This window comes from Lissotriton helveticus, chromosome 8 (genome assembly GCF_964261635.1).
Source record: "Lissotriton helveticus chromosome 8, aLisHel1.1, whole genome shotgun sequence".
Taxonomy (NCBI): domain Eukaryota; kingdom Metazoa; phylum Chordata; class Amphibia; order Caudata; family Salamandridae; genus Lissotriton; species Lissotriton helveticus.
This window is the reverse complement of record NC_136069.1, coordinates 1,661,890,736-1,661,918,540: the sequence shown is the minus strand read 5'-3', so window position 1 is coordinate 1,661,918,540 and position 27,805 is coordinate 1,661,890,736. Positions and strand designations below refer to the sequence as shown.

The following is a 27,805-nucleotide window of genomic DNA, read 5'->3' as shown; positions in this document are numbered from 1 at the left end:
TTCTTAAACATGCCTGAGCCATCAGGAATAGTGTTTTTAAGTCTTCTAAAAAGCTACTTGTAGGAAGCTGGCTTGGTATATGGTTAACACTTATTCAAGTGTAGCACCCTGCACCAATCCGGACAACCCTTATGCTGTTTTTAGTGGTTTAGACTAGGTCTAAGCGGTGAACTTCGTTTTGTTCGTGGAGTTTGCAGAGTTTTCTGCACTCCGCGGAGCTCGTGGAGTGCAGAAAACTCCGCTTCGCGATGTACAGCGGAGTTTTTTTCCCCGCTCTCGATGGGGAACGGTAAGTTCACGAGCACAAGCTGTTGATCTGGTAGAATTTCGATCCGAGCGGCAGGGATACCAGCACAAACTGCCGTTTGCACTGCAATCCGCCTCTCGCGTAGCAAAGCTCTGCGGACTACGCCCAGGCCTAGGGCATGGTTGCATGACTCTGATTTCTCAGTCAGTCGGAGGCTTCACTTGGGGTGTCGGAAAGCAGTAAGTGAGGTCGGAAGAGGGAGGGGCTGGGGCAATGCTTTCCTGTAACCCATGTGTAGCTCCTTTAATCCTAAACCCTGGGGGATGCCCCAAGCATTGTCACTCCCGAAATCACTGAGTCACAATGCATTTTCAACGGAGTGCCCTTTTTTCAATATATAGCTCAGTGGCCCAGGCATCCTCTGCAGTCATCCGTGTGCAGCAGCGTGCAGTAAACCGGGTTAAATGGTGGGATGTCAGGTTATTGTTTCATCTGCCAGAGGCCGATAATATGTGCATCTCTGAGGAGGGTAACACCTTGAATTTCACATGAGACTGCGACATTTTACGGGCCATCACCAGACAGAGGACAGTCCGGTCCTGCTCAACTGTCCCTATTGCGCAGCACTTTCTCACACAAGTGCTTCGAAGTAGTTGCTAATCATTCTAGAAAAACTAAATCCAGCTCTGAACCATTGGCACGACCACTCAAACTATGCAATTCTGCAGCCGTGACTTGGCTTGTATTTTAAAGTGTCATAAAGGTGGACTACCGTGGCGGCAAGTAGTAAATTAATATTTTGTGTGGTCAGGGCTAGGTCTGGGCGGTGAACTTTGCTCTGGTCACGGAGTTCGCAGAGTTTTCTGCACTCCGTGGAGCTCGCGGAGTGCAGAAAACTCTGCTTTGTGATGTGCAGCGGAGTTTTTTCCCGCTCACAATGACAAACGGTAAGTGTGCGAGCTGCTGCTCGGTCGAATTTCTACCCGAGCTGCAGGGATACCAGTACAAACTGCAGTTTGCACTGCACTCTGCCAATCGTGGAACTTCGCAGAGTTTTTTTCTAACTTCGCAGAGTTCCGCATAGCAAAACTCTGCGAACTACACCCAGGCCTAGTTAGACAACGTTAGAAAGCTCTCTAAGTGGTAGCTGTAGAGAGCAGCCTTCAGGCTTAGTCTAGGAGGAGTGTTAAGCAGCTTGTTTCACCAATATCTAATTTTATAGTGCAGATTAAGTGAAAAATAATTTGTAGTAATAAAAATAGTTATTTATTACAGACACTCACTAATGCAATGCAACATCTCCTACCTGGAGATATAATTACAATACACACAATACTTTGGTAATACGACAAGGAAATAGCACAGAAATACAGTGGGCTCCAGGGGGAGACTAAACCATATACAAACATAGTGGAATCCGACGAACGACCGAAGTCGAGAGTGGACCCAGAAGACTTAGATGTGCTGGGGAGTCCAGAACTCTACAGGTAAGGACCCAGCAACACCATGGAGGCCGTGTGCTTAGTGGATACACAACTGCATGCTCAAGGTAAGTTAATGGGGGAGTCGCTGTTGCAATTCTAGAAGGACCCTCCCCAGAGGACTTGGAAGACACCCAGTGGAAGATGGACGGTTTGAAAGTCACCCCACCCGTGGATACCCGGGAGACCAGGATACCTGCCCCAGGGAAGCCGGGTGCATAGGTATGAAGTGCCGTCGGGAACCGCCATAGACCCCAATGTAGGACTTCAAACAAGATGCTGCTGAAGAAAAAGCTGGAAGAGTCCAGTGGACTCCAATGCTGAATTCGAGAAGAGTAGTACCTGCATGCAGAGGGGACATAGTCTAGGTCAATCAGGAGTGACCAGGTGGCACGGGAGTTGTGTACCCACCAATGTCGGCTGTTGCTGAGAGATTTACAGCAGACTTGTGCTAATTTGAATTTTCCACAGTTGGTACATCAGTCCACTCATCAAGGGGGGCATATATTAGACCTAATATTTGCCAATGAGGTAGATACATCAGTACAAGATATTCTACCACAAACATGGACTGATCATTATCTGGTCCTTTTTAATACTAGTATATATGTCCGACAGGAAGAAAAAAGGGTCACGACAACATATAGACTGATAGGAAGTGGGCCAGATTGGATAACAATATGGTGCAAGTGTTGGTCGAAGAGCATGACCATCTAATCCCCACTGATTCGGTGGAGGAAAATTATCAAAAGTACTGTAATACCATAGTTAGGAACTTCGCTTACTACCAAAATGCAAAATTAAAAATAAGGAAAAGACTTCACCCCCTGGTTTGACGCGGATCTAAAAGCACTTCGACTTCTCCGTAGAAAGTCAGAAAGGGACTGGAGAAGACAGTATTAAGATTCAGATAAAAATACTTTGTTAGTCCAGCTTAATTATAAAATAGCCATTGCTAAAGCAAAAGCTAATTTTTATGTCCCTACCATCCTGAACTCCACGAATAGCACAAACACTTTTTAAGATTTTTAAGGACATTACTTTGCCTATTAGTCAGTGTAACAAGACAACTGCCTCACAACAGCTTTGTGATGATATTTCGTGTTATTTTCAGGAGAAGATTAATAACATTGTTGGGAATCTATCCCCTCATAATATTCAGTCCATAGATACTGAACTGGATGAGTCAGTAATTGAGCTTAGTGACAAATCCTTGTTAACTTCCTTTCAATTATTCACGGAGGACTCTTTTGCTAGCAAAGCTCATAGCATCTCTTCAGGCTCCCTGTTGGACCCTGTTCCCCACAGAATTTGGAAACCATTTGGTAAAATTCTGTTCCCATGGTTTCATAAAATCTGCAACCAGTCTCTGGAAGAAGGTGTAGTTTCAGCTGTATGGAATCGGTTTCTCCGCTGCTAAAAAAAAACATCGCTAGACTCTACACTGCCTGCCAGTTTTAGGCCAATCTCCCTTCTTCCCTTTTCAATAATTTTGGAAAAGACAGTTAGCAGAATTCTATCTAAACATCTTGAGGGTAACCGGCTGCTGGACGAATTCCAGTTTGGTTTTCGACCAGCACATGGTACTGAAACGGCATTGACCACAGTGATGGATAATCTTCGACTGCGTGTCGACAGAGGGGACGCGTCGATCCTTGTCCTTCTAGATATGTCGGCGGCTTTCGACACTGTGAGTCATGCCGTTCTGATGCAAAGACTGTGGAACAACGGGGTGAGAGGAAGAGCTCTTGAGTGGCTGCAATCTTACCTCCTGGGTCGCCATCAAACAGTGACTTTAGGACAGTTTACATCAAAAGTCTCTCCTGTCCATTATGGAGTTCCACAGGGATCATCAGTCAGTCCCATCCTGTTTAACATTTATCTGAGACCTCTATTGTCCATCATTAAGTCTTTTGGTATCCGCGTGATAAACTACGCGGATGATACCCAACTGATTTTCTCTCTAGAGGGTAAACAGGAGACATCGCTTGAGGTTTTCCAGGAGTGTATGCGGAAAACAGCTGGATGGCTCATGAGTAATTCACTTCAACTTAATGGGGGGAAAACGGAGGTAATGTACTGCTCAGCTGCAAAAATTCCAAAGCATCCCCCGACTGAGTTCAGGCTCACTCCAGAGGAAGATTCTCTAAGCCTGACTAATACCGTATGAATCCTTGGAGTACTAATAGATCCTAACCTCCAAATGGTGTCCCAAGCTAATAAAACTATTCAAGTCTGCTTTGTTTTAATCTGCATGCTGCGAAAGACGCTCCCTCTGCTGCCAGATGATTCCCGAGCATTGGTAGTGAGGAGCATAGTGCTAAGCAGGCTGGATTACTGCAACTCCCTATTTTTGGGGGCTCCCCAGAATGTCATCCAGGGGTTGCAACGGGTGCAGTCGGCAGCAGCTAAGGTGGCTCTGCATAGATCATGGAGCTCCTCCACAACTATGGCACTGAGGGATCTCCATTGGTTGCCAATAAAAGAGCGGATACACTTCAAGTCATTATGTATAGTTTTCGGAGCGGTTCATGGATATAGACCACTACCCCTGCAGGATAAATTCAACTGGTATGAGCCTTCCAGACACTTACGGTCTGCCAACACAGGCCTAATATCTGTTCCCAGATTTAAACGATCTAGAATGGGGGGGTAGGGCCTTCAGTGTAGCAGCTGCACAACTATGGAATGGGCTGCCACAGAATCTTAGGTTAGCCGATTCCTTGATGGATTTTAGAAAGTGTTTGAAAACCCTATTGTTTCCTAGAAGCTAGTCAATCTGTTATCATTACTTGAGCCACAGGTACAGTTGTTCCGTGTTTGTCTGATCGCCAGGATGCCCGTAGGGCGATAGTAGTGCTATACAAAAACTTATTACATTACAGTTGATGGTGCCCTTGTTTCTGCAGCTATGTGGACCAGGTGAAACTGAGGACGACTAGGAACGGTGTACAAGCTGTCCGATGTCGATATCCAGGGGGTCGGTGTCCGGCGGGTGCATCAACAGGCCTTGGCAACAGCAGCACATGGAAGAAGAGGAAAAGGTACGGTGTCGGGACCAGCAAGGTCAAGAGACTGACCACGTTCAAGTAACTCAGGGTAGGCCCGTAGCAAGCAAGGGAGCCTACTGGAATCAAAGCAGACCCTCAACAGGGCCTGAAAATCTATGGAGACAAGAGTCACCTAACCTTTGCAACGGCCAGCCGACGCAGTGCACAGGGACTCAGTTCCGGCAAAGTTGACAAGGGATCCTGGCATCGGACTCGGTCTGAAAACAGTGCAGGCCTCGAAGAAGTTGCGGACCTGCCTCCTGTGTTACAGAACCTGTTGGAGTACGTAGGAGTCCAGGATCAGCAAAGCAGTCAGCAGCGTTACGGTGCCTGCGGATTCAGGGGAGTGACTCCTTCACTCCAAGGGAGATTCCTTCAGGTGTTTTTGGATGGTCACAGGCCCTGGATGGCACCTGTATGGAGCATGGACACTGACAGTGCAGTGGACTTGTATAATGAGGCAGTCAGGCGCGGACGGAGCCTTCCCGTTGCAGTCTTGGTTCCCTAAGCGAAGTCCGATGCGGCCAGTCAGAATCAGTCAGTATGACTCTGTCAGAATGTCCAGATGGTTCATATAAACTTAACGTAGATAAATCTGAGATCCTACCTCTCAATAAACTGTCTTCCTTCTATGTTCTCTACTACAGGTTTCGAATGGAACTCTAAACATATCAAATGTCTTGGTATCCTCTATGCGAATACCATTAAGGAAACAATTAAAATTAATTTTGCTGACATCCTTAAGAAATTGTCCCCTCTCCTCCTCTCATGGTGGAGTAGATTGGCTACCATCAAGATGATGATGCTTCTTATTATTAATTTTTACTCCTCCATACTTCCCATTTCTCTTCCCAACTCTGCTTCCCGTGTTATTAATGGTTCTCTCTCCAAGTTTCTTTGGAACAATTGCAAACCCAGGATTTCTTTGGCTCAGCTTCAGTCTTCTAAAGAATTGGGTGGTGTAAATTTTACTCATTCGCCGTTATCACTCTGCTTTTACTCTAAAAAAGAATTTGGACTTCTCTATCCGAAACTTCGGATCCTCCTTTAACTGCATGGAGCTCGTTGGAACAAGCTCAGTACTCTCCTTTTTCTTTTCTTTCTGCTATTTGTTTGTCTCAGCCACCTCAACTTTTCTCATCTCCCATTTTTACCCATTCCAAAGCAATCACTACCTCTCTGCTACACTCATTTACCTCCTACTGAATCCTTTATACGCATCCCAATTTGATATCATAAATACATTAAGCTTAATAAACTGTCCTTATTTATTTAATGAAAGATGGTTCTTTTATGGATTATTCGGATCTCCAAGCCTCTTACAACATTTCTTCTTTTCATGCCCCTCATTATCCTCTACTCAGACTTTCCCTTCAGGAATCCCCCACGATCACACCTGATCAAACTCTCTCCCACTATTGATTTCTCCACTCAATTTAAAGCTGCTACCATTATAAAATACTCTCCCGCCCTCTCCAGGCTGGGACCAAGTCCAAATTAGAGCTTTTATGGGAAGGATCTGGCCTTAACAATCCCCTTATGTACGTGGGATAACCTTTGGACAAAAATGTACACCTCCTCATGTTCTGCCAGCACTACGCAGACCTTATATTATTTTTACAACAGACTTTTTCTCACCCCTTGTGATTTGTAGAAGTTTAGGTCACTAGATTCCCCGAAGTGCTGGTCTTGTCCTCATAATAGTGATTTCCTTCATATGTATATCCCTTTGCCCTTTAGTTAAAGCTTTTCGGTCTCAAGTTTGGTCAAAATTGAAAGATATTTTATCTACTTATGTTACTTTTGATATTTCATATGTTTTTTTGGGTGGGTTGTTCTTCTGTTTGGAATGGTCAAGTTATGGTGAGTAAATTCATTGATTTATTTTTTTGCCATTACTCTTCAAATTATTAGTACCAACTGGAAAGACACTTCAAAAATCTCCATCCAAGCCTGGTGGAATTTACTCTGCCATCACCACAGACTTGATCATGCTTTCGCCAATTCTTCTGCTTTGTTGATTAAAAAGGACTTGCTATGGTTGCCTTTAACTTATTTTCTTTCTAGGTCAAACAGTTAATGTTTATATATGAGTTTTTTTAATTAGCTTTTTATTCTCAGTATAGTTTCACAGTTACTGTTCATCTTTCCTTCTTTATCTGACCCTTCCTTTTCTTCTTTCTTCTCTCTTCTCTTCCTTCTCTCTTCTCTTCCTTTCTCTCTCTTCCTCTTTTTCCCCTCCCTTTCTTTTTCTTTTCTCTTAAAATCTTAAAATGCATTTGACTTTGTATAGTTTTTATTCTTTAGCTGAGGTGTGATCTTTTTTAGGTTTTTACCTAATTTTTATTCGAGGACATATATTTTGTATTGATGTTTTACTTTACTTCAATAAAACTTTCTAAACTACAAAATAAGAATAGCTAGATGGTTGAAAAAGACAAGGAGGTTGATCTGAATTGAATCCCACTATGAATCTAGGGAACAATCCTTACGTAAGCCCTTAAGTACCCTAAGGAAAGGGTTGGGATGATTCAGGAGTCCCTCCCAGAGGAGGGGGGGCTGTACAGTGGGGAGGATACTCCCATGCCCATTGCCTAGTTTTGCGCCAGAGCGGGATCCAATAGCTTCCCAAACTGGTTTAAGCTGGAGTATGCAAGGAGGGCACCACATTTGCCCCTCAAGCAGCAAGAGTGGTGCTGGCAAGCACCTCTGTCCCAATACACTAAACCTTGTCTGGGAGGTGGTCACCACTCCCTGAGACCAGATACCTATTCTGCCTTCCCTACTCGAGCTTGGCTCAGCAGTAGGAGGGCAGAATCATGTCTCCGGTTGGCAGCAGCCCTAGCTTGCTGTCCGGTTCTGGAAGACTGGAACCAGGAGCACTGAGGGCCTCCCGAAGGAGAATTATAGTGCATGGAATCATACCTTCCACACCTTTGACGGTGTGCGAGGTATGATTCCAACATGTTTGATACCAAACATGACCGGGTTCGTTACAGCCAGTTTAGAGATGATCATCGCTTAATGACGCATGGCCACTCTATATATATCGTAATGGCTGATGACTGACAGCCCAGGAGAATGGACACGGAAGGTTGCAGGTGTGTCCTGCTCATGCAGGGGCACCCTCACACTTAGAACTGAGCACCCTGCCTTTGGGGCTGAAAGGCCTACTAGAGGGGTGACTTATAGGTTTTAAGTGTAATGCTGTTCGATATAAGGAAACATATATCTTTGAGAGGTGTAAGCACCAATGCACACATAGGCTACAATGGCAGGCCTGTAGTCAGAGTTGAGGGTCCCTCATGGGTGGCATAATACATGCTGCAGCCCATGGTGGACCCCTGGTGTACCTAGGTCCTAGGTACCTTGGTACCATATACTAGCACCAGCAGCCAATTAGGAATGTACCAAGGTACTCACCATAGCAATTTAGGGAGGAAGTGTTGCAGGGATTCTGCTCATGCACAGAACTATGCACAGGAAACCAGGACCTCAGTGAATTGTGGTGGACCAAAAACTCACCTCCGTACCTAGAACCCCTATCCGGCTAGAATCAGTGTCTCATTAGCTCTCCGTCCTAGAGCGAAGCTACCAATGATTAGACAACCCAAAACATGCGACTTAGGGTACTCTCAGGAATGGTGGGAATCAAGAACACTTTCATTTTTATTCTCATACCAGTCCACAACGTGAATAATTAGACACTGTGAAGTTTAAAATGTTTATTTTAACTTCGTGCTCTAAGATGCAATATTTTGGCTAACATAAGCAGGCATATGATTAGAAATAATACAATCAGCATTGTTACAATTCCATAAAACACAAAGGGAGAAATCATGTTACAATGATAGTGAAAACAGGTCCTATAGCGCCTTTTGTACCACCCTCCCCTGCTAGGAACTAGGTTTTACAATAATAGAAGGTCCCTTAGGCTTAAATGTGGAACCCCATACCTCCAAGATCAGCAGAGGTGAATCACATCTCAGGATCAGCAAAGCTCTCTGTCTCTGGAAAGGTTTTTTTCTTCAAGTGCCCGAATCATGCATGCAGTGCAATATTAAAGGCGCTAGAATTTGTCAGTTGCAGCTGTGCGCTTGTTGTGTCTAGACCGTGGGCTGATCAACCTGAATCAGCATACATTGTTATGGTAACCTTGAAGACTTCTGCACGCAGTGTACAGACTAAGGTTGCAGTCTAGGGATGTGAAAAACAAACCATTCTTATGCGAGGAAAAATCAAGCAGTTTAACTTACAAGTGATGTGACGTCATGAGTGATGTCACTGACCATGTCATGAGTGATGTAATATGCGACATCAGCAGTGGATTGCGGGCGCGCGAGTTATAGTGATTAAAACTAACTATAACGGGGGAATTTCAATGGTTTTGAATGAGTAAAATGTCCAGCTTAACTATAACTGGTGTCAAACCTATGGTTTTTTCAGTGAATTTCAAAGGTTTTTTAAATGCTAATTCCTAACTATAACGTGTGTCAAACCTATGGCTTTTTTCAGTGAATTTGTAAGCTTTTTTCTTTTTTTAACATACATTTTTATTGAAATCATTGCAGAGTCATAATCTGAGTACAATCGACATGGTCAAGCAAAGTCAAGGTACATTTACAACATAAGGAATCATTGCACAATTCTGTCCAGTAGTCTAGTCCGGTTCATCGCCAGTTCCACCACGGGGGATTCGGAAAGTACACCCTGGTAAATGTTCCAGTGGACCCACTTTTTGTCCCACTTTGCAGGACAGCCACCAAGTTTGTAGACCGTTTTTTCAGCCAACATACACCTGTCCAGTTCAGCCATCCAGCCCACCACCAGAGTTCTATCAGCAGTACCCCATTTCATTGCAATTGAACGCTTAGCAATTAGGAAACTCAAAGCAGCCCACTGTGACTCTAGATCGTTCAGGTCTGTGGCACCCCTGTTGTATTTCGATCTAGGACCCTAATTCGATATTCCCAAATTATGCCCTTGTATGGCTATATTAAAAAAATATCCTTATAAAGGCATAAGAATCATATCCATATTTAGTCGTAGCCCATGCAGTCCAAATTAAGCAAGGCTACTTCCCCAGACTCCTAGAAAGTACAACGCGTTCTTTAAACAAAGCAAACCTCCAGCAATCTGGGAAATCCCCATGCTTCTGTTTTGATTTGTCCTAGAACTCCTGCGAGCACTGAAAGAACGGCCAGTTCTTAGTGACATCTTTATTGACGTCTTATGTCTAACCTTACGTCAAACACAGCACCTTTCAGGTATAAATATACCAACGTTGCCTTAAGCAAACACACGGTGTTTTGGAGCAGAGCGGCTATCTACTTGCCCGAGAGCCCAGCTGATGCGAGAGCCCGCGGACGCCGCCCCTCCCTTTTTGACGCACTGAGAAAGACGCTGTCTTTTTCTCCAGCCGAGAAAATCCAGCTCTGGTGTTTCCAGCCGCCCTTGCAGGTTGTTGGGATATCGAGTCCTGAGAGAGAGATACCAGACCTCCTACATTCTATTACCAAAGGTACGGAGCTGACTAAACCCTTAAGAGAATTCTTGATTCAGATTCTTGGCAAAACCAACTTGACTTAAACTGCTACTTACTTACTCCTTCCCACGTATTGGGCTTAGGTCAGGTACAACCGGGGTAGGCGTATCTAGAAGCACCAGTTGAGTACGTTAGTCAATCTTTGTATGTATGTATATATTTTATTTATTTTAAAGTATCATATGGCTAAGAAACCATATCAATGCTTTTACAGTATTTCATAATACTACTTTTACTGTACGCACTTTACTTTACTATAAGTATTGCAATTGTGGCAATTCATTTCTCTTGCATGAGAAAGAAGACTGCTCAATAAATAACACTTTTTATTGAAAACGCCAGTCTCTCTATTTCTCTGCACTCTGGTGAAACTAAGTATGCACAACTGACTGAGTGAAATAGCTGTCTATTGTTTTCACACGACTCTAGAGATACACTCTTATTCTGAGGGAGCAAAGTTGTCATGTTTTATGGTTGTCAGAAGCTAATCCCTTCTTGTCTATCCAGGGAAGTTAAACTCCTCGTTTATTCGAGAAAGTTTCTAGTGACCTCTGAGCTAGCTGGCAAAACTAATTCAGTCTAATATAGTCAGAGACCTAGATAACCTCAGTCCTACGTCTAAACTGCTGTTTATATTATTCCAATGCGCAGAGCCTATTGGGAATATAGGAACTACACTACACCCCAAATGTTAAGGACAATTTCTTTTGGCGACAGAGGAACGGGTTTTCCCAGTGAGTCTCATTTTTCAGACAACCACCTCCCAAAAGCGCTGGATTTCTCGACATTCCCATAGTATATGGTGGAAGGTACCAGTTTGTCCGCAACCTCTGAGGCACCTATCATCCTCCCTCCTCTCGATTTTTGCTAACCGAGTCAGGCATGTAGGTCCTGTGTAAGATCTTCAGTTGGATCAGTCTGAGTCTATGATTAATCGCCACCTCCCTGGGGGACATCAAGGCCGCCCGCCACTCGTCCTCCAGGTCGCCTAGGTCCGTCTGCCATTTGTCTCGTAGGGGGTGAAATGTATTTGGGAGGTTATTGCAAAGCTTACGGTATGTGGAGGAAATGGCCTTTGTCGGGAGGGGTTCTGAAAGCAATCGATCCTCAGGGGGGAGGATTCGAGCAAGGAGGAAAGATCAGGGATGGCGGAGAGGAGGGCATGTTTGATCTGGAGGTAGCGGAAGGCTTCAGTCTGTGTGAGCGTATTTGGTCTGTAAGTCTGCAAAGGTTAACAGTTTGCCCCTGTGTATTAGGTCTCCTATTGTTGAGATGCCTATTGTGTCCCACTTGTCGAAGCCCAGCTGGAAGCAGAGGTACCCAAGTTGTTGTGATGCCCACAGCGGGGTGGCTTTAGTGAGTCTGTTTGACCATCCTAGGTGTGATGCCATATTGCAACTGTGTGCCATGGGTCCAATGTACCTATTTTGTTTGGGCCTACTGTATAGGGCCCCAAAATATCACTACCGTCCAGTTTGGTATTTATCAAGGTGGAAGGCTGGATCAGTGGGTGAGCCGTGTATCCAGTGGTTAGTAGCCACCAGTTGTGATGACCAGTAATAAAGGCGCAAGTTCGGGAGTGCAATGCCTCCGTCGTACCAGCTCATTGTCAGCTTTTGTAGGGCAATACGGGCAGCCCTGCCATCCCACACGAGAAGTGCCTGCACCCTTCTTATTTAGTAAACCATGATTATTCAGATATAGACCACACCATTATTTACTTTAGGTAGATCCGGTACCTTAGTTTGTACCACTTACTTTTTATTTTAGAAAGAATTTCATATGTGTGTTTATGCAGAAATGAACAAATACACTGACATGTCTAACTTACTAGCTACATATATATACAATTTATACAAAACGAAAATTGTATAAAAATAAAATAAAAAGTAAGTGGTACAAACTAAGGTACCGGATCTACCTAAAGTAAATAATGGTGTGGTCTATATTTGAATAATCATGGTTTACTAAATAAGAAGGGTGCAGGCACTTGTTTTGTTGTATTGATTCATGAATGGTCCAGCCCGCCCCTGTCGCGCCAGGACCTAACTCCTTTTGGTTCTAAAATCCCACACGAGAAGGCAGAGATCGCTCTCCACCGACCTGAAGTAGGAGTCTGGAATCGGAAAGGGGCAGTTTTGGAGGGCATACAGGAAACACGGGAGTGCCAACATTTTGAACAGGGCTGCTCTACCTGCGAGGGAGAGTGGTAGGGATCGCCAGTGTGCCAGGTCGCTGTGTAGTCTACGCAATGGGGCGAGTAGATTCCGATCGCGAAATAGAGTGGGATCTGAAGTGACAAATATACCTAAATATTTGAAGCCCTCTTGAGCCACCGGTATGGAGAATCCGCGGGGCAGCAAGGGGGGGGGGGCATGTAACATGTATAAAGCCGATTTAGCCCAATTGATTGAGTAACCTGAATACTTCCCGAAGTTAGTCAAGACGTGGAACAAGCTATTGATAGAAGATTTTGGGGAAGATACATAAATTAGGATATCGTCTGGGTAGAGGGAAATTTTGTCGGTCACTTTGTTGTTCCAGCGGAGGCCTATGATGGAGGCGTCAGTGCGGATCCATTGGGCAAGAGGTTCCAGGGTCAAAGTGAACAATAGCGGCGACAGGGAGCATCCCTGACGGGTCCCTCTGTGGAGTTTAAATCTTCTGGACGTATGGTTATTGACCCTTACTTGGCCCAGGAAGTCCGTATATAAGAGACGCACCCATTGGACAAATTTAGGCCCGAAGCCAAATCTAAGCAGGACCTCAAATAGATAGGACCACTCTATTAAGTCAAACGCCATCGTGGCGTCTAGGGACAAGATAGCAGCGTCTTCCTGGACATATGGCTGTCTGCACAGGACATTGTTGACTCGAGACAAGGAGACGGTTGGCTAGTAATTTCGCCAGAACCTTGGCCTCTGTACTAATCAAGGAAATCGGCCTATAGGAGCTACATTCATTGGGTGGCTTATTTGGTTTAAGAATGACGACCAGATGCCAGCCGCTGATCAAGTGGAAGGGAGCCGATGTCTCGTCCTTCCTCGAACATCTTTTAAAGGTGGGGGACGACTCCTGGGGACATAGTTTTCAGAATTTCAATCGGGACCCCGTTGGGACCCATGGCTTTACCCGATTTGATGGAAAAAATTGCCGACGTGAGCTCGTCCGCTGTAATGTCAGCGTCGAGCATGTCTCGGTCTGTCTCCGAGAGCGTCGGTAGTTGCATCTCCGCGAGGAGTTGCCTAGATTCCTCTGAGGTATAAATCGCCCCAGCCGTATAGATGTGTGCCAGGTGGTCTGCAAAGGTCTCTGCCACTTCCTGCGGGTCAGAGGTCACTGATCCATCCGGACGTGTAATAGAGGAAACCCATCTCGCCCCCTGCTCGCGACGTTCCAGCCATGCCAGCATTTTCCTGGCTCGATCGCCATGTTCATATATTCGATGGCTCGTATTGAGCAGCCGAGCCAGCGCCTTTTCTTGTGCCAGAGCCCGATAGTTTAAGCTGTTCCGTGCAGAGTTGGTGAGCCGACTCCGTCGAGGGGGACGCATTGTGGGCATACTCCATCTGGAGGAGGTCTGATTCGGCTTGTAGGATCCGCTTATTGTGTTGCCGGAGGTAACCTATTTTGAGCGATAGTGACCTGCCTTTAATATCCGCCAGATATGCTTCCCAAAGAGTTATTGCCGATTGAACCGAGCCTGCGTTTTCCGTAAAGTAGAAGTCGGTATGTTCAATCAGGTCCTCTTTGATATCTGGAACTTGCAAGGTCCAGGGATTAATGACTATGGGGCCTCGGGTGGTTTGATGATTGTACGTCAGTTCTACGCTGATGGGTGAGTGATCGGAGATACCACGGGAAAGACCTTTGGGATGGTTAAAGAATCCAATGTCTGCTGTCTGGCAAAAGAAGTAATCGATACGGGACATGCTATTGTGTGCGTTAGAGTGGTGTGTGAAGTAGGGGATAGTGGAGTGGTGGGATCTTTATATATCTTCTAAACCCATGGTGTGAGCAAATTCGGAAAGGTCTGTGCAGGATTTATGTGAACGGCGTGTGGGCTTTCTGTCGAGTTGATTGTCAATCGTCATGTTAAAGTCGCCCCCTATGAGGAGTGTGCCCGTGGAGAAGGTCGCCAGGCGGATCTCCAAATCCCGAAGGGAGTCGCGGCCCAAAGTCGACGGGAGGTATACGGATATAAGATTCAGGGGGCTCCCCTTCCAAGAGGTCTCGACCGACGCAAATTGGCCTAGAGGGTCAGCCCATGTCTTTATGTCTGTGAGTGCAAGGGTTTTTCGGACTAGGAATCAGACGACGCGGGACCCAGATGAGAATCCCGCGTGTACCAACAGTCTATATCCCCCCTCTTTGGCGTGCCTGGCATGTGTTGCCCACCAGATGTGTCTCCTGTAATAGTACTATGTCGGGAGAATGGCGTCGTAGGTATTGAAAGACTATGCCCCGTTTTAGTTTATGTCCTAGCCCATTTACGTTCCACGACATGATGGTGAGGGATCTGGACAGGGACTGTGGATTAGTGGTGGACATCATGGTGGAGATGCATATGCGGCAGAAGAAGCAAGATGTTTCGCCTCAGGTGAACGTGAGCAGTAGGGGCAAGAGGCATCTGGACCCTCGGGGTTGTGAAGTCTCAAGCTGTGGAAAGAGAGTGCGCCACACCACCGCTAAGTCTGGCATAGAACCCGGACTGTTGCAAGAAAGGACTCTGCTAAGAACAAAGGTTACAACAAACAAAAACAAGAACAAACCCTCCCATCTCCCCAAACCCACCCCAACCCACCCTGCCTCCCTGCCCGCGGACTTAGAACTATCCACTCCCCAACTAGGCAGAGTGCCTGTCGCCCTCCCAAACATGAAAGGGGTACTTGGTGAACCGTAGAGGCACTCGCCAATAAGCATCATATTATAACAAATAATCAATATCATTTCGAAACCAACCTGTATATTGTGATATAGTATAAAAGGAACATAACATACGGTTTGGATGAGCGTCTCGTCCCGTGCGAACAGGACCACTTCTAGTCTAGGAGCGAGAGTCCCATTGCATTGTCCACAGTGTTACCGTCCCATTCGGGCCAAAGGTAGCCCGAGGCAGTGCCCATCGCAGAGGTCGTCGTCCATCTCTCCTGTATGGATAGTCTCAATGATCAGCTGGTTCTCCCTCCGGCAGACCCCCTCTGAGAACCGGGGGGCGGCTGCGATGTTCACTCTTTCCAGAGCCATCACGGTTGTTGATCGGTTTTCCAACTTGGCGCCAACCTTCCAGCTATTCCCAGGCCATCTCCGGAGATTCGAAAAACCAAGCCTTGCCTTCTGCTTCCACTCGGAGTTTCGCAGGAAAGAGCGTGGAGTATTTAATGTCTTTATCACGCATGGCTTTTTTTAACTCAAGGAAGCTACGTCGTCGGGCCTGCACCTTTACTGTGAAGTCCGGCAAAAACGTGATATGTGCATCATCCAAGCGTAAAGGTCCTCCCGTGCGGGCCGTCTGGTGGATGGAGTCCCTGTCACAAAAATTGAAGACCCTTGCTATAATGGGGCGCGGAGGGGCCCCCGGCTTTGGGCGGCCTCCGGGGACTCGATGGGCCCGCTCGATGGAGAAGTATGTGGAGAGACGTTTAGGTTTAAGGTGTTTTTGGACAAGTTCTTCAACGAAGAGGTCCACTGCCTGTCCCTCCATTCGTTCCGGAACTCCTAGGATGCGAATGTTACGTCTTGACCTACCTTCGTAGTCATCCAGGAGTTCTCCCATGAGGAGCTGTTGTTTTTGCATCTGGGCCATTGGTTGTTGGAGAGTCGACACGTCGTCAATAAGGGCGGTAGTTTTAACCTCCACATCCTTGACTTTAGAATCCATTTTGCGACGGTCCGCACACAGGAGGGTAACTTCAATGTTGACTATGCACGTTTCCAGGGAGCTGCGTACTCCAGCGATAGCCTCCATTATGTCCTCAAGTGTAAGGGATTTTGTCATGGGGGAGGAGGGTGCACCCGTTTGGTCCCCCTCGGAAGGACGGTCCTTGCCATCTCCTTTGGACGCCCAGGTGAATTTGGTAATTTGTTTCTGGGTGGTGGGTCGGTTACTCCTATTACTTGCCATTATGAGGTCTCGAGAGGTAGAGCCGTCCTTTGGAATATACCGTGGCCGCCCGTCAATGGCCCTCTGGGTCCAGCTCGAGGCAGGAGCAAGGAACCCTCGAGATTAGGATGGCAAGGCAACCCACGTCGCCGTATGGTCTGCACTGGGCCTTCCCCGCCGGTCGATGTTGATCAATCGGGGTGCGTGCGCGGTCAGTGGCGTGCAGCAGTACATACAGTGTCTGTGGTCGATGGGGTTTCACACACACAACTGGGCGCACGCTTCCTGCCAGGGAAGATAGTCGTCGTCGTTATCGCAGGCTCACAAGACTCTCAGGGTGCCCCACCTGGCAACAGTCTTACTCCACCGTCCACACCTGGCTAGGGCTGGTCCAGCAGGCTTTGGCGCAGGCCCAAAATCCACATATGGGGGCACCCGGGCTGGTCACTACACCCTCCAGGGGGCCACAGTTGCGAACCAGCAGCCACTCGGCGCACCCCAGGCAGCAGTAGATTCTATTTAGGGTCTGGTGTATCTGCCCTATCGGGACCCATCCAGGAGAGTGCAGCGAGCAGCGGGCTCTAGCGCACCACCGGTCCTTGGCCTCTCGTGGGGCCAGAGTGTAGTCCCTGCAACGCAATGTCCATCAAAGCCCTCACGTCGGTAACAAAGACACTGGAGGGGGCCTTACGTTCATTAATTGGGGCGGCGGGTGTTCCCTGTAGAGGGCGTTCAGGTGGGGGTGGGGGCAGAGAGGCCCGCAGCAGAACTGTTGAAGCTAGTCCCGGCGGTAGGCCAAGAAGCCGGGGACTCGCGTACTCACTGCGGCCGGCGGCGGGGGCAGGTCGGGTCTCTCAATCCCGGGCCGTCGCTATTTGGTGTAGGGTGGGTGGGACTCGCCTCGATCACGTCAGGGAGCCGCCTGAAGCCCCGACAGTACCGAGGACTCGCGGCTCACCCTGGAGAGCCAAGCAGCACGAACACTTTTAGGCCCCTCGGCGGATCGCAGAGGGGGCCGCCATCTTCATAGGCACCGACGTGGGCTCCAAGACGGGAGCGATCCTCAGCATGACACGGCAAAGCAGTCTGGAACTGCGCTCATTCCCAGGTCAGTTCTGTCTCTGACCCCTCAGGTGGTCGCAGGGATCGGCAAAACAGCATTCAGAGCACTTTAGGGCGGATATACTGGCGAGGGCCGAGGAGCCGGTCTAAAACACGGCCATTCCTCACGGCTGCAAGCCACCCCCCCCCCCCGTAAGGTTTTTTCAATGTTAATTCGTAACTGTAACGTATGGTAAACCTATGGTTTTTTCAGTGAATTTGCAAGGTTTTTTAAATACTAATTTCTAACTATATCCGGTCTGAAACATGTTTTTTTTCAGTGAATTTCCAAAGTTTTTAACATGCTAATTTCTGTATCAATTTTTTATATATTTTTTTCACAAACTGCCGTTGTATATTATAATAGACTGTATCCAGTAATATGCAATGGCGCAGCTAATTGTTATTATTTGGTTAAAGTTGAACAGTATAGTCTACATCTTTAATCGACAATAAACACTCACATTTGTTATTTTCTTAATTTTGTTGTGATTTTTTTTTCAACGTGCGTGCACATTGCGCGCACCTCGCAATTTTTTTTTTCTTTTCAAAACTTTTTGGGGGACTTTGGAGTCCTTCAGGGACCCCATGAGAAGGCCTAGGGGGTCAGGGAGTCTCTACCCTGTCCCTTTTCCACATTCTCCACTATTGTTTTTCACACTCTTGTGCCTCGGGGTGCGAGCACAGTGCATGCACCTCGCGACTTTTTTTTTTTTAACTGTTTTTTTTTGCACTTTGGGGTCCTTCAGGGACCCCCTGAGAAAGCCTAGGGGGTCAGGGAGTCTCTACCCTGCCTCCTTTTCAAGCTTTTACGAAAATCAGATAATCGTCATATATATGCGACGGTCGCGCACCCATGCGCGCACATAAAGTCATGTGATTTGAAAACAACACTTTTGATTGGTTTATAGAAGTTTGTTCCAGAATCTTCAAGAACCTCACCCACTTCCCTCACTATCTCTTTCACTTTCTTGGGACAAGGACCTTTGCTGCTTTGTTACAGCTTTGGAGTTTATTCCAGGATTTCTTTTGAAAAGATGGCAGAGACAGCAGCCACAGGATTCATCCTCTTCTGATTCAGATGTGGAGCAACAATAGCCACCTGCAAAGAAATCCAAAACCGAATCCTTCATATGGAAGTTTTTCACTTTTCCTGAGGGACAGAAAAAGGTGAATGCGCCAAAAGTATCCTGCACCATCTGTGGGAGTGTGCTGTCGAGGGGAAACCCTAAAAAAATACTCATTCAGCATACACACCATGTTGCGGCATGTGAGGAATGTGCATCCTCACCAATATGCACAGGCTTCTACAAGAGCCCTGGCGACACAATTACCACCTGCTGTCCCCAGCACTTCATCTGGAGGAGCATCTCCTTCTACATCTTCTATTAATATCAGGCCACTTTTCACCAAGGTCCACCTTCTTTGCAACATGTGCAATGAAATTCTTTGTTATGGTGAGCAAAGTCTTAACTTAATGAAGGTGAAGATTGCCGAGCACAAAAGCTCCCGCAAATAATTTGTCATTTAATTTTTTTTGTTCCTGTTCAGTTTTTTGTTACCTGTTTTCTATTTTTGTTCTAAAAAATCAAAAAATATATAAAATTGTTAAACTACAAAAAAAATACAAAACAAAAAAGATATTTTCAGAACTCACTTCACTTCTCCACGAAGAGCTATATGTCTTATATACTGTCATACTTTTTTTGAATGAATATGTAGAGTATAAATGAATGACTGAAATGACTGAGTGTAGGGGAGGAAGGGACTGAATGAGTGAGAAAAGGATAGTATGGTGAGTGAGGAAAGGGGAGTCAAAGAGTGACTGAAACAAGGGGACTAAGGATAGGGGAGTGAGGTAAGTGGAGAGAGAGTAAATAAAGGGCAGTAAGGAAAGTGAGGGAGAGAGTAAGAAAAGGGGAGCAAGGAACGGAGACAAGGATGGGAAGTAAGATGGAAAGGGAGAAGTACAGCCGAGTAAAGGGAGTGAAGGTAAGAGAAGAGAAGTGGAGTGAAGGTGAGGGAAGGGGTATGAGGATGACAAAAGGGGAGTAAGGGAAAGTGAGAGAACAGTGAGGGACAGAAGTGAGGTGAGGGGATGGAGGGAGTTAGTAAAGGGAAGTGAGAGAAGGGGAGTAAGGAATAGAGTGTGAGAAAGAGAGCAAGGGGGAGTGAGGAAAAGGGAATGGGCAAGTACATGAGAGGCTGCAGGCACAGGGAGCAGGCAGAGGGAGAGGGTTGGTGCAGACGGAAAAGGAGAATGCACGCAGAGACTAAACTGGTACAGGCTGAGGATAGATGGTGCAGGGCTGCAGGCAGAGGGACAGATGGTGCAGTCAGAGAAAACATGTTGCAGAGAGATGATGAGATGGTTCAAGCAGCGACAGATAGTGCAAGCAGACACAGACATGGTACACACAAAGGATAAAATGGTGCAACAGAGAAGAAATGCTGGAAACAGTGAGAGAAATGCTACATGCAGAGGCTAATTGGAGCACACAGAGGGTGAGATAGTGAAGACAGAGATAAAATGGTGAAAGCAGAGGGTGCGACACTACAGGCAGAGAAGGAAAAGATTTAACATGTTAGCGCTGTCTAATACACACCAGCCACCATATCATAATAGGCCTCTGCAGATGTACATGAGAGGATGCAGGCAGAGGTTGCAGGCAGAGGGAGAGGGATGGTGCAAACAGAAAATGAGATAATGCAGGCTGAGACTAAACTGGTACAGGCAGAGGATAGATGGTGCAGGGCTGCATGCAGAGAAACATATGGTGCAGTCAGAGAAAAGATGGTACATTCAGAGGATAACATGGTACAACAGAGAAGAAATGCTGGAAACAGTGAGAGAAATGTTACATGCAGAGGCAAATTGGAGCACACAGAGGGGTAGATAGTAAAGACAGATATAAAATGGTACACACAGATTGTATGAGACTACAGGCAGAGAAGGAAAAGATTTAACATGGTAGTACTGTCTAATACACACCAGCAGCCATATCATAATAGGCCTCTGCAGATACACATGAGAGGGTGCAGGCAGAGGGTACAGGCAGAGGGGGAGGGATAGTGCAGACAGAAAATACATTTCCAAATTACAGCACTATCTCTATACCAGCATTTCATCAAAACATAACACAATATCAAAATAAAGAGTACCCTATAAGCAGAGATGCAAACTATGAGGAGACACAGCTGACATTATAGAAAAAGGTGCAAATATAATTCTTTAATTTACACACACTCATTGTGATCCTAGTCAAAAATGTTAAAACCATACATATTACCAAAACACATACCACAGTAAATCGTTTGAGAGAACACAGCCCATGTAAATGAGCACTACATTACAGTGCAGAAACCGGACTCATTTCAAAAATACATTTCCAATATGCACCATTAGTTTGTTGCCAGCATTACATCCAAACATGAGACACAATGCAAGAAAGAGGCCCAATATGCTTGTTAATCTGTCCAAGAGTGTATACAGCACTCTATCTATATTAAGTAGGTCATTGCTAAGAGGAGGTCTAATAAAAGAGTATTATGAAGAAAGCAGAGGAGGGAGAACAAAAAGAAAGGGAAACATTAGGGGACAGTAAAGACAACCACAACAGAGAGAACAGAAACAGTTCAAAAACAATAGCACTCTCAAGAAAGACAAACAAAATACGGAAAGAGTGGAAATTTCAGAAAACAAAGGACCGTATAAGCAGAGAGGTGGACTCTGAAGACAGACAGGGGAAATTGTAGAAAAAGATCAACATGTAATTCTTTCATGTAGACAGACACTCAGTGTGATCCTGGACCCAAAATTTAAAACCATACATTGCAACCAAAAACAATACATGATGCAGGGCTGCAGGCAGTTGCTGCAGACAGAGGGCAGATAAAACAGACAGGGTAATATAGTCCACACAGAGAGACAAATGGTGCACACAGACAGACAATTGTTGAAAATTAGTACGTTTTGGTGAACATTATCTGCGCCATCTTGCCTCTTCCCCTGATGCCACACTTTTGTCGTGCGCGCCCGCCATTTTTTAAGATGCCCCGATCAGAGCGAACCCTTTTGCATGCTGCTGGCCCCTGACATAGCCCCTCGCCTTCACTAAGCCTGCACGCTGACCACCCCCTGCTTGCACCTGCCTTGAGTCATAAACCCCTCTTCGGCGCTGCTCTGCCCCAGGCCCTCATCCTGTTCCCAGCGCGACACCTCCCTGCTTCCCTTTCATGATCTCCGGCCCTTAGATGCAAACCCCCTTTTTCCCTGTGTGCCCGTTTTGTCTTCCCCGTTCCCAGGCCGACACCCAGCTCTGCCGATACCATTCCTTGCCCCTCCCCGTACAATAGAAAGCTTCCCCCATCAAAGGATCCCCGGGTTGATCAAAGCCCCCACTCCATGAGATCCGATCAAACCCCCCACATTCCGTGAATCGGCGGAATATCCAGCTGCGTGATACTCATCACCTGTTGTGACTAGGGTGGGGACTTCAACTGTAAATGTGTGTGGGAACGGGCCCAAAGGGGGATCTGAGGATGTCTTTCTGTACATCAAAGTGTCGACGAGAATATGTTACATGCAATAAAAAGATAAACTTGTGTATAAGAGGCCAGGCCTCAGGGATGCAGTTAGAGCACCTCAGAACGATACCTTCTGTCCGTTTCGTTGTGTTCTCCTCCGGAGAAAATAAAAACCTTGTTTCCTGCTTTCCAGTCTCCAGCGCCTGCCTCTTCATTGATTAAATAACTAGAGGGTCACAGAGGCAATACCGCCGGGCAAATATCGATTGTCCCCGACCCGCCTCAGGTTTTTACAATTGGCGTCCCAAGCGTGGGGCCCATCAGCGACTCGTGGATCCAGTGGGAGAGGTCCCGACGACAGAGTGAACGACTGCAACGATCGGGAGAGCTCTTGCCCAATAGACCCTCGTCTGGCAGCCGATCATCCGAACTTCACTAGTTCCGAACAGACCTCTCTCGAGTGATCTACGGTCCTGACTGGGGACCATCAGGAGTGCCGTGAGAAATACGAGAAAAAGAGGACGATCGGGCGCTGGATTCGGAAGACAAGAAACTGTCCACATGGTCCGGGTAAGGTCGTGTAATCACGACAAGTTGCGAAATGATTGCTTGATTGCTTGATTGTTCAAAAATACTAGTATTGCTCTTTTTATTTATTTGGAGATTCACTGTCTACAAACGGAGAAACAACGGGCTCTCTCTTTGCAAGCAGTGGAGGATAGGTAGGGCAGCAGCCGTGCTTATTTTTTCTCCCCCACTCAATAATTACTTGAAACTGAACTGTTGTTCGCAAAACTATTGTTTCCTGGAGATTCCCTGTCTGCAAACAGGGAAGAGACCACCCTTTTTGCAGATAGTGAAAAGGGTAGGTAACGCAGATCTTTGCGGACCTACTCATTCTCCCCATTGTTATTTATTGGTCTTTTTATTATTTTTGATCCATGAGGTATTCACTGCCTGCAAACAACGTTGAATAGAAATATTCTGTCCGGTCTTTGCACCTAGTGATAAGATAGGCAGTGCTGACTTTTTAGTCCCTCGTTACGAGCTGTCATGTCTGTCTTCTCCCCACTGATTAATAGCCTGTTTAGCCCGGACCGAGTATTAGAGGTGGACCATATAGCTCCACTAGAAGGCACCCCTAATAAGGACATGTTCATAAACTATGGATTAGTCACCATAGCCTATAATAAATTGTGGCACAGGTATACCGAAGATAGTCAAGACAAACAGTGGCCACTGGCAGGATCCTTTGACCTTGATAAAATAGAAACGTTAGAAATAGCCCTTCGAAATAATAAGACAACGCCAATTATGCTCGACAGTCTCGGTATGTGGCGCAGAGAGGCTATGCAACGACAGAGAAAAGACGAGGACAAACCAAATAGAGAAATATACCGACAGGACAACCCCAGGACATCGCTACCCACAACTTATCCCCCGACACTATGCAAAAGACGACCAGACTTAGGGCCAGCCCAATGCGCTTTTTGTAGGTATGTCGGACACTGGAAAGCCCAATGCCCGACTCTACTGAGCGTGAGTAAAGGCAAAGGGCCGACAGGAACGACAGACCGGCAGTACAAGAAGAAGCGCGAGACAAAGAAGAACCCGACTTACATAGACAGACCAGACAGAACCACCACGTTTGATTATGCCCGATGGCACAGATTTCGCCAGGACAATTTCAGCGGCATGCTCAAGTTCTCCTAGGTCGGGCAACGTCAAGACGGGAACCCAGCCTCGTTTCAAATTCACAGACGGAAAGAGATAATTATGACCAATAACTGTTTTATATTCGTCTTGGGTCTTTGTATGTCGTACTTGTACTGTCCCCCCCCGTCTGAGTTTGTGTGTATGTAATGTACAAATCTGCGTCATCCCTCTACACGTGTTTCCGTGTTACTCAACCTCTGTTAGCAGAAACTTAGCATAAAAACAACCTGAAAAGAAAGAAATGGTAAAACAAAATCCGTAGACCATTAATGAACTTGAACTTTTAATTTAACACAACAAACAAGGAATAATAACGGTAAACTGTAGAAAATGAAAGTCAAACAGAACATTCGCCCCCCCCCCCCCCTCATTCTGGAACCTTCCGAAGTAGGGCAGGGTTACGGCTACGCCCAACCAACGGCAACCCATATAAGGCGGGCCCGGCCGCCAACTCTTGGTCAGGAAATCTTAACGTATGGGGGAGCCGGAGGAGAGGCAGGAGCCAGCAGCCGGGGCAGTTGTAGGTAGTCCCGCCACATGTCTCCTCAGCCAGCCGCAACGGGCCTGGATAGACTTAAGTAGTCCCGCCACATGTCCAGAGGAGAACGAGGCACCTTTTTTCCTTTTCTCTTCCGTAACAGCCGCAGCAGCTCTGGACGGCGGGATGTCCTGCACGTACCTCCACCACAATTTGTCCAAGTTGGGCTGGGAGGGAGAGGCGACGCGGACGAGCCTCTCCCACCTCCACCGATAGGAGGTCTCCCAGCCCCCGGCCCGACGCCGAACACCCCCAGTCAGGCGATGGTGCCAATACTTCCACAGCACCGAACACACCATGGTGGCACCCCAGTACTTGCGCAGCACCGAACGTGCAATGGTGGCCATATTTTCGGAACACCAAACCTGCAATGACTGCACTGATACTCGTGCCGCGCCGAATGCGCGCCACAGGTGGCCATGCTCCCACAGCACTGAGCACAGGACTTGGGGAACGCCGGATGTGGAGAGACCTTCATGCGGGGCGATGAAAAGGAGCGGCATGGAGTGCACCGGGAGAAGGAGACGATGCGGACGAGTCTCCCTCGCCCCCCCAGGTGGGGGCATCACAGCTGCACCCCAGCTGAACGTCCCGCTTTCACACAACAGGGACCTCTTCCTTTCACTCCGAAGGATCTCTCCCACTCTTGCAAACTCGACGAGAGTGGCCCCTGTAGGGCCTCAAAATGGCGTCTGGGTCCGCTGGAAGGCGGGCCCCGGCCACTAGAGTAACTTTGACCAGCAATATAACTCGAACATTTGCCCCCTGGAGCACGAGCCCCCATCTCCGACAGCATCTCCGCAGCCTTGAAAATCCTACAAAGGTCCCCGGCGGAACCTTCGGCCTCTGCAGGCTTCCGGTAAGGGACGGCTGCCTTGGTCGCCAACGAAACAAACATGACATTACCACTCCTTCTGTTAGCATGAATTCTAGAACTGCCGAAAAGGACTCTGGTCCAAACTGCCAGTAATGGGAAACATTTCCCCCTGATGCTGCTTCCGGACTGAGCCGGCCCCGCCCAAAATGGCGCTGGTATCAGTCGGAACTTACGAACACCTCGTGGTGTTCCTTCGCACTAATATAAACTTGATGTTCTGAGATTTTATATGATCCTATGTACACTTGGCTAGAAAAGACAAGGAGAACTCACTCGACGAACAGTATGAAAGGATCCCCGTTACAAATGTTGATTACAAATGTACAATATATTATATTTTTATAACTGATGTAAACCTCATTTACGACGCACACATACGGTATGCATATAGGAAATCTGATTACCACTATTATGATTATGCTTCTAAACGATGAAAATAAATGCCCCCGAATCCCCAGCCAATTAATAGACGTTTTAGTCTCTTACAAATGAATGAGTAAAACTTTCCGATGTTTTTATTGCTGCCAACGACACCCCCCACTGTAGCCACTTTAGCCATTGCCACGACCGGCCAAATACGACCGCACCCTCATAATCCTCATGCTGAAATGATTTTGCAAAATAAAGTTTTTGAAGCTATGGACGGGTATTGCATGCTTTATTTTAAAAATGTGGGATCGGTGGGAAAGTTCTTTTCTGTGCACCCTACTCTGCTCTCTCTTTAAGGTTAAAAGAAGATGGTTGCCCAGCCCTGGAGGACGGATCGGATCGACGACACGACACTCCGCCTTCAAAGTACGCGACTGACTCATGAACTCTCGCGTAGAGGAAGACCTTGACTCCCAAGGATGGGTAAAACGAACGGTGTAAATGAGGGAATGTAAAAGGAGGGTGAAAGGAAATAATGTAAATGTGATAAAATACAACGTTCCAAAGTATCAGGGAACGGAGCTGACCCAAGAACCGAAGAACCTTAGAACGCCACAGCGTTGAAAGAGGTTTAAGGATCCCGATAGTGAGATACATCCTTTGACTAGATACCTCGCACTAAGCACCTCTGGTTTCCTTTTTACGTTTCCCCGCACACGACCTATATGGACACACTACCCCCCCCTCGACTCCAGAAACCATATCCCCGGGGACCCTGCCCCGAGGAGGAAAGACGAGTAAGAGGTAAGTAAAGGACTTATGAATCCATGTATTTGAATATGCGCGAATGCTGTCTCCCCCACCCCCTTTTTTCCCTCCCTCTGCAGGTTACATCAGAGATTACAGCCGAGGTGTGGCGAAGATCTGAAGCCTTGCCATGTCTAATACACGAAGCTGACTAGCGCCGCAAGGTGGTGTCTAAGCGCGCCTGCAAACTACTCACGTATCGAACAAACCCGAAAAATTAGCGCAACCTGATAAAAAGTGATCACCCTTAAACCAGACCGGACGAATGAACCCATGTCACGTATGATGCGAAACTATGAGGGAATGTGTGTGTGTGACTGAGGCGTCGACCCAACTGGTCGAAGGATCGAGAATGCGAGAAGTGCGACAAAATGGTACCTCCTTTCTTCTTTCCTTTTTCTCAAGGCACGTCCCCTCTACCCTGTCTAATGCTCAAACTGCATGATTACAAGATTCTAACGCAGACCCGTGAATGCCCTTTACTGTGTAATGCACTAAATAGCCTTTCTTGAATACACTGCCACCCTCTCTGTTGCACGTGTACTATTTAGCCTGCCGTTGCACTCTCTCTCTCTCTCCCTCTCTTTCTCTCTCTCTCTCTCTCTCTCTCTCTCTCTCTCTCTCTCTCTCTCTCTCTCTCTCTCTCTCTCTCTCTCTCTCCCTCTATTTTTGCACTCCCACTCTTCCGAGTGATTAGCCCCGAAATTGGCAGACTGCCACCCCTAGCACACCACCTAATTGGCCTCAAATACCGTCAGTATTTGCACAAAAACTTGTCTTTAATACAATCACCCTGAAGCCGCGTCATTACCTCTCCTTTTCCGCTAGAAGTCAATGAACCGAGGTTGGGCCGTAAGGGAAAGGACAGGTAAGACGACAGAGGTTCCCTAATCTGACCCGAAATAAGGGAACTACCTGTCAACGGCTCCTATGGTACAAAACAAGGACCTCAGAATACGCGACCCTCCCCTCCCCGAATTGTCGCAATACCCAAACCGAAAAAAAAAAATGATCACCCCTGTTACCCCCCCTGTATCGGCCGCCCAAAAACTGGAATTATGAAACTACCCCTCATTTCCGGTTGTGAGAGATGGGTCGATTTATGCCCTTACCACAAGTTTCCTATGTCCCTGGTTGTTCCCCATAAAACCCCTGTCCTTCCTAATTAAGTAATCGGGCTGTAAAAGGTTACGTAGGATCCAGAGTGATGTTTTACAAGGTTAACAGACTAGTCCAAGGTAAAGAAATCATCGAAATGAACCCCGTAGTAGTTGAAAGGCAGGATGCATCGATAGAAAGGAAATGTTTAGCCATGTTCGTCTCTCAGCAAAATACCTGTGTAGTACCATGTTGACGACTCACAGTACCCTTTGTAAATGTAAAACTCTAGAGAACGGCATATCTTTGCCAGGTTCGTCTCACGAAGGTGGGTCACTATCAGATG

General features: G+C 46.8%; 1 protein-coding gene across 3 annotated transcripts in view; it reads left to right on the top strand.

The window, feature by feature from the left end:
- The window catches only part of LOC144773609 (transient receptor potential cation channel subfamily M member 2-like), a 1,291,174-nt gene that overhangs the window by 740,151 nt on the left and 523,218 nt on the right, over nucleotides 1–27,805 (top strand). The gene's annotated exons all lie outside the window — the stretch shown is intronic.